Genomic DNA, 7,638 nt, shown 5'->3' with positions numbered 1-7,638 from the left:
AGTTCATAGGGTCAACTACAACTTCAATTGAGTCTTTGTAATTTCATGGTGTTGGTATTATGTTCATCCCAACCCGAGTCATCAATGGATCACTCTGAGTTGAAAAGATTCTTATTAACTTAATGTTAAGCTAGTACCTAAATTGATTTAGATGGAACTAGGGATGAATGAGTTCTCATTAACTTAATGTTAAGATAGTACCTAAATTAATTTAGGTGGAACTATGAATGACTGAGTTCATAGGGTCAACTACAACTTCAATTAAGTCTTTGCAATTGCATGATGTTGGTATTGCGTTTATCTTAACTTGAGTCATTGATCGATCAATCTAAGTTGAAATGAGTTCTTATTAACTTATTGTTAAGATAGTACCTAAATTAATTTAGGTCTAAATAGGGATGAATGAGTTCATAGGGTCAACTACAACTTCAGTCGAGTCTTTGTAATTTTATGGTGTTGGTATTGTGTTCATCCCGACCCGAATCATCGATCGTTTACTCTAAGTTTAAAAGATTCTCATTAACTTAATGTTAAGCTAGTATCTAAATTTATTTAGGTAGAACTAGGGATGAATGAGTTCATAGGGTCCACTATAACTTCAATTGAGTTTTTGCTATTGCATGGTGTTGGTATTGCATTTATTCCAACCCGAGTCATCAATTGATCACTCTGAGTTGTAAAGATTCTCATTAACTTAATGTTAAGCTAGTACCTTAATTGATTTAGGTAGAACTAGGGATGAATGAGTTCATATGGTCAACTACAACTTTAATTAAATCTTTGCTATTGGATGGTGTTGGTATTGCGTTCATCCCGACCCGAGTCGTTGATCGATCACTCTATGTTAAAAAGATTCTGATTAACTTAATGTTAAGCTAGTACCTTAATTGATTTAGGTGTAACAAGGGATGAATGAGTTCATAGGGTCAACTACAACTTCAATTGAGTCTTTGCAATTATATGGTATTTGTATTACATTTATCCCAACCTGAGTCATCGATCGACCACTCTGAATTGAAAATATTCTCATTAACTTAATATAAAGCTAGTACCTTAATTTATTTAGGTGGAACTAGGGATGAATGAGTTCATAGGGTCAACTACAACTTCAATTGAGTCTTTACAATTACATGATATTGGTATTGCGTTCATCCCGATCCGAGTCATCGATCGATCACTCCAAGTTGAAAAGATTCTCATTAACTTCATGTTAAGCTAGTGCCTTAATTAATTTAGGTGTAACTAGGGATGAATGAGTTCATAGGGTCAACTACAACTTTAATTGAGTCTTTACAATTGCATGATGTTGGTATTGCATTCATCCCGACCCGAGTTGTCGATCGATCACTCAAAGTTGAAAATATTCTCATTAACTTAATTCTTTTAAAATTATATCTTTTAAAATTCTAAAAATTAATTAAGATTAATTCGGACGAAATTAATAATTTCAAAACTTGCCATTCTTTTCCAAACTTACAAATCAACCCATACAAATCATTCTTTTGCATGAAAAACTTTTCCTCATTTGAAATATGAAGTTTTCGCTCTTCTCTCTCAATAATACAGACAATAACTACTAAATATATTACTCAACTCTTCAAAACAGATCTATTTTCTTCCCATTTCCAACCACATAGTTGTTATTTTTTACTTTATTCTTACTTGTATCCATCATTTTCTCTGTCTTCGCAAGTAACAAAGTTTGAGAATAGTTCTACATTTGTTATTTATTCTAAAAATTAAGGATTTTTAGTTAATGATGAAAAATAAAACTTTTAGTTGTATTATCTTCGAGATTGGGTTAACAATTATGAGTTTTGATTATAAAAAAGTAGGAAGCACCCGAGAAAACCTAAGTTTTTATTTTAGTGTTTTGTTAACTATCGTGGTATTGCTAGATGGTGTTTGTGGTATTTTTGGTGGTTGTTGTTGGTTGTGTCGGTATTTGTATTTTTGATGGTGGTGTCGGTGGTCTTGGTGTTGGTATGGGTGATGGTCTTGGTGGCATTGGTTGTGGTGTTAGTGTTGGTCTTGGTGGTCCATCTATTTTAACAGGTGAAAGATCTGTTGGGAGATATTAAATAGGTCTTCAAACAAATTCCCCATCTGTTCCAACTGATGGGTTCTTCGTTGAAGTATTTTTTTGTAATGTGGCATAGAATAATTTATTGAAATTTGTCTTACCTTTTTTTAAAAAATTATGCAAACATCAAATGCAATGCATTTTTGTTTTTCTATTGTTTGTAGTTAAAAGATGTTTCCCAAAATAAAAGAAATTGAAAGTGGATCAACTTCCGACCACCCAACTAAAAAGGCTAGAGTACAGATAGATTCAGAGGAATTTCTTGAACAATATCAGTCAGAGCAAAATGAAGCTGAGGAAAGTGATAACTCCTTCTCACCAATGGGGTATGAATTAATATTGAAATCCCAACATGATCTTGTCAAAACTATTAGTATCGACAGGTTTCAAGTTGCGATGTAGATAGAAAGCCCTAAAATAGTAACTGGTGATCCTATACTTAAATGTCGGTTGGGGAAACATTTTGATGAAATTAGGAGTATTATGAAGAATGAAAACATTGATGGACTTTTTAACAGGAGCTACTTTGCATACTTTCTTAAGCTGCCTAAAGACCGCACTCTTTGTTTCCCAATGAGCATGATATATGGCCTTCTCAAGCGTAGGATTAAGTACACGGGAGATGATAAAGATTCGAAGAAGGGCAAAAAAAAGATGGATGAAATTTGGATCAACTACTGTGGCATTCCGGTTTGTTTTGGATTGAAATAGTTTTCCATATTGACAGTCTTGAGATGCGATCATCCAGAAGAACCTGTCATCAATGAAACACCGTATAAAGGGTCCAACAAACGCAAAGGAAAAAAGATGGGTTGTTGGAAATTATTGGACGTAGCTACAAAGTGGAGGATTTGATGTCAGATCTCAAGGATAAAAACATACCAAAGCGCTACAGAGATAAATTGTGCTTAGTTTGGTTCATCCATTTCATTTTATTGGCAAGAGACGTCAGAATAGTCATAGAAGATAATTTGTTGACACTTGCTGATAATTTTGAGAAATTCAATGAATATACCTGGGGATATGACAACTACTACTTGACTGTCCAATATTTACTAACAAAGCTATTATAAGACCCCGTAAAAGTCCAAGTCAAAATTCATCCCTTAATGCTTGTTAAAGGGGTCCCAGACTTAGAATATTTTAGCTAAGTATTTATACTTAGTGTCATTTAGGCCTTCATAAGTTGGTAATCTTATTTTCGTGAACTTTACATTCATTAAATGTCGATATCTAAGTTAATTCATGATCAGGAATGTCAATAGGGGTTCTCGGACGTGTTTCAGAGTTTTTGGACCTCATTTAGACCATGTTCTATTGACCAAAATAGTGAGTCAATGCAATGTTGGCATGCCACGTTGCCGATCGCGTCGACAGATAAAGCTTTCCTCAGCTTAAGTCAAATTCCAGTGAGTCAACTCAAACTCCACGCAATACATCTGCTATAGCATCGACGACACCGATGCAACGCATCAGTTACAACATCACTGGGTAGTTTTCAGTCATTAAAAGCCACATCCTCAGGGGTATTTTAGTCTTTTTCCCACACCCTTCAATCCCCACAACATGAAATTTAGCCCTCTTTTGGCTAATTATATTCATTATTCACAAAATCTTTAAGAACAAAACCCTAGGGCTATCAATTCAAGGATCAATTTCCAAGAGATTTCACTATCAACCTTCACGAAATTACCAACTCAGGTATGTAAAGTGTTCATTTAAGGATCCCTTCTACCCTTAGAGCTGAAGAAACCCTTTTCAAAATATGAATTTTGAATTCCATGTTGTGGGCTTGATTGTACACATGTTAATGTTGTGATATCACTTTCAAGATTGAATCTTTTTAAAATTTTCATGACTTTATGTTAGTATATGGATTGAAATCCTTAAATTTGAAGTGTTTGATATTGCCATGATGTATTAGTTGTTGATTTATGCCCTAGAAAAGGTTATGCCTTCCATGTGTTTGTTAAAATGCCTAAGTGAATAAGAATTGTGCATTATGACCCATTTGTGATCTAAATGATGAACTCATGATAGACCCACATGTTCAAAATGGCTTTCATACTTAAGTTATGTCTTGTAATGATTTGGTAAATTGCTCATAAGTATGGATTTGTGAAATTATGTTATGTTAGCATGCATTCCTATTCATGTGTAAGCTTAAGACTTGCAAATGCTTCATGAAATCCCTCAATGGTTGTATTGTGAATTATTGACTATGGTCATGTGCTTAAGAAGTGTTATGTCCTATTTATATTCATGTTATCGAGTCCTGGGGGTATTTAATACCCAACAATTTAGCTATGTCCCTAGAGCCAGTGTCAGTTTTTAAGATAACCTCAGCCAACTATGGTCAGTAGTACTCTCATTCAAGCTTCAGAACTCAGTTAGTTACATGACTTAGGAAAGCTCAGTAGACCCAGTATCAGTTCAATCTCATTTAGTATTCAGTTCAGTTCTTAGTAAATTTAGTCAGTTAATAGAACTCAGTAGTATTCCGTCAGTCAGTGGAACTTAGTAAACTCAGTTCAGTTAAACAGTACAATCAGTAACAACTCAGTCAAGCCTAGTGTGAACTAAGAAATCAGTTCAGTGTCTATTCAGTTAGGAGTAAGATTCAACACCGAGTGAACCTAGGGATGAGGGCACACCTGCAGGTCAGTAGAGGGTGTGATCCTTAGAAGCAATTCATGCATTCTAGAACTATGTAGCCAGTATAGGTTGAGATATATCCCTATGAGTCTAGGGTCAATACATCTCATTCGAGTTCTCCTATCAGCAAGGGGTTGATGGAAAAGCTCCCTATTAGCAGAGGGTTAACTCATAACTTATCTTTACCCATGGCATAGTATTGAAACCCTTCCAACTAGGGTCATAGGTTGGACCCCATCAGTTTAGTTATGGGGCATGTCAATTAGATGATTACCTCCCACAGTCTCAGTCTCAGTCTTCAGTAAGGAACTCAGATAGTTCCTTAGATTTCAAGACTATCATATACAGTCACTCAACTCAATACAAACCTCAACTAGTTCCATTAGAATTAGGACTGTCAGAAATAGTCATTCAATTAACAGTACATCAGTTATAAGTAATCCATGTTATCAGTAAACTCAGTATAGTTTCACAGATTTAGAACTGTCAGATACAGTCGTTTAGTTACCAGCTATACAGTATCCATAGACTTAAACATCTATTAATTAGTATTCAAATTCAGTATTCAACATTATCACGACCTCAGTTGCAGTCTACGTATTCATGCACATATTCTCACAAAGTTATATTCATGTTATTCAGTTAGTTATAGTTATGTATATGAACCCTTGCATCTAGCCTTACCTCACTTTGTATACCAGTATATTCTCATGTACTGATGCATATTTCTCTCTTGCACTATGGTGTTTTATACCATAGGTTCAGATGCCCAAGTTCCCGATCACACTTAGCAGTTCAGGTTTCTGTAGTCAGAGATAGTGGTGAGTCCTTATAGTTTGAGGACATGATTTTTTCATCATTTCAGTACTTCAGTATTTAGTTTATTTCAGTAGTTTGAGTTAGTTGGGGACATGTCTCATCAACTCCTTATTCAGACAGTTTAGAGGCTTTTTTCAGACTATAGCATGTTCAGACAGTTATTTTAGTTTTGGTATTGTTACAGCCTATTTCAAATTTATTACAATATTAAACCTTATGGCAGTTCAGCCTATTATTCTACATATTTTAGTATTATTTTATAGTTATTACAACAAGTACCAGTCATAGGTAAGCTTGTAGTCCTTGGGGATTATGAGCACCGTGTAGCATATGGGGTACCAGATTTGTAGTGTTATAAACTTGGTATCAGAGCCTAAGGTTCAACAGTGTCCTAGGAAATTTGAAAATCAGCATCTAGTAGAGTCTTGTGAATGGGTGTGTAGCACGCCACACTTATGTACAGGAGGCTATGAGATGTTTAAGGAATAATTTCCCATCTTTTAGTATTTATATCATACGAGTGAGCATTAGCTCCAATTAAACTCTCCATCTAATGCTCTTCTCTCTTTCATTTACAAAAGATGCCTCCCAAAAGGGCTAACAAAAGAAGAATCAGAAATTAGTCTAAACCTCAGCTCATTCAGGCAGATCCCCTAGATGAGCATATTTCCCATGTAGAATTCAGGACTACATTCACTACTCTTGCTAATTCAGTTATAGCTCAGAATGGACGACCAACTACTGTTCTGATCAACCCAGTGGCCAATATTACTATAGCTAGGATTTAGGACTTTACCGAAATGAATCCTTCCTTATTCTCAGGTTCTAAGTCTAAAGAGGATCTACAGGAGTTCCTCGAATAGGTATAGAAAGTCATTGATATCATGGGAGTGACTTCCAATGAGAGTGTCGAGTTAGCTGCCTATTAGCTACAAGATGTAGCCCATACATGATTTAAGCAATGAAAGGTAGACAGGGGTATAGATATAGAGACCATAGAGTGGGAAGAGTTTGTTGCTACCTTCCTAGACTGATTCTTTCCCGTAGATTTGAAAGAAGCCAAAGTATTAGAGTTCATCAACCTCATATAAGGTAGCATGGGTGTGAAAGAGCATTCCCTAAAGTTCACCCAGCTAGCCAGGTATGCCCCCATGTAGTAGCAGACAGTAGATCCAAAATGAGCAAGTTTATTTCGGGGGTATTAGATAGAGTGGTTAAGGAATGCAGGACTGCGATGTTGATTAAGGAGATAAACATATCTAGGCTTATGGTCTATGCTCAACAGATTAAGGAGTAGAAGCTCAAGAAGAAGGAGAGAGAAAATAAGATAGCCAGAATGAATAACTATAGTTTTGCCCAACCAAGGTCAGAGGGTGGTAACCGTTATTAGTATACTTAAAAGTTTTTAGTTCCAGCTCCTTCGCCAGCCAGTGCTCCAGTTCCTAAGTTCAAAAATGGAAACAAATATAGGGCACCAGGATCTAAGTCTCAAGGTAGTGTCAGCAGTGCCCGAACCCATCCTCTTTGTCAGATTTGTGACAACACCATAAAGGTATGTCTAGATCCGGTAGTGATATGTGTTTTGGACATGGTGAGTCGGGTCACAGAGTCTGAGACTTTCCTAAGCCTGGTCTATGAAGTCAGAATAGTCGTCCTTCAGCTCAGTTCGGTCACTCGAATCAGCAGGGTGCCACTTTCAGTGCCACCAGTGGGCAACTCCCAAATAAACTCTATGCACTTCAGTACCGATAGAATTAGAAAAGTTCTCCTGATGTGGGCACTAGTATGTTACAAATGTCCCATTTATGTGTTTATGTCTCATTAGATCCAGGAGTTTCTATGTCTTTTGTAACTCCTTTGCATAATAGTCAAACTTTAAGGCCAGACCAAATATTAACAGAACATTTCTCAGCCTCCATTCATTGGGTCAATATATTATAGCCCGGCAGGTATATAAGAACTGTCCGGTTATGATATCTCAGAAATGTCAGGCCTTCAGATTCTAGTAGTATTGCTAGTATGCGTAGAAAATCAATAAGGGAAAATGATTCCTAACCCATCCCTATCTTAGTGCAAAGTTT

This window comes from Capsicum annuum, chromosome 1 (genome assembly GCF_002878395.1).
Source record: "Capsicum annuum cultivar UCD-10X-F1 chromosome 1, UCD10Xv1.1, whole genome shotgun sequence".
Taxonomy (NCBI): Eukaryota; Viridiplantae; Streptophyta; class Magnoliopsida; order Solanales; family Solanaceae; genus Capsicum; species Capsicum annuum.
The sequence above is the reverse complement of the archived record's forward strand: the minus strand, read 5'-3'. Positions refer to the sequence as shown.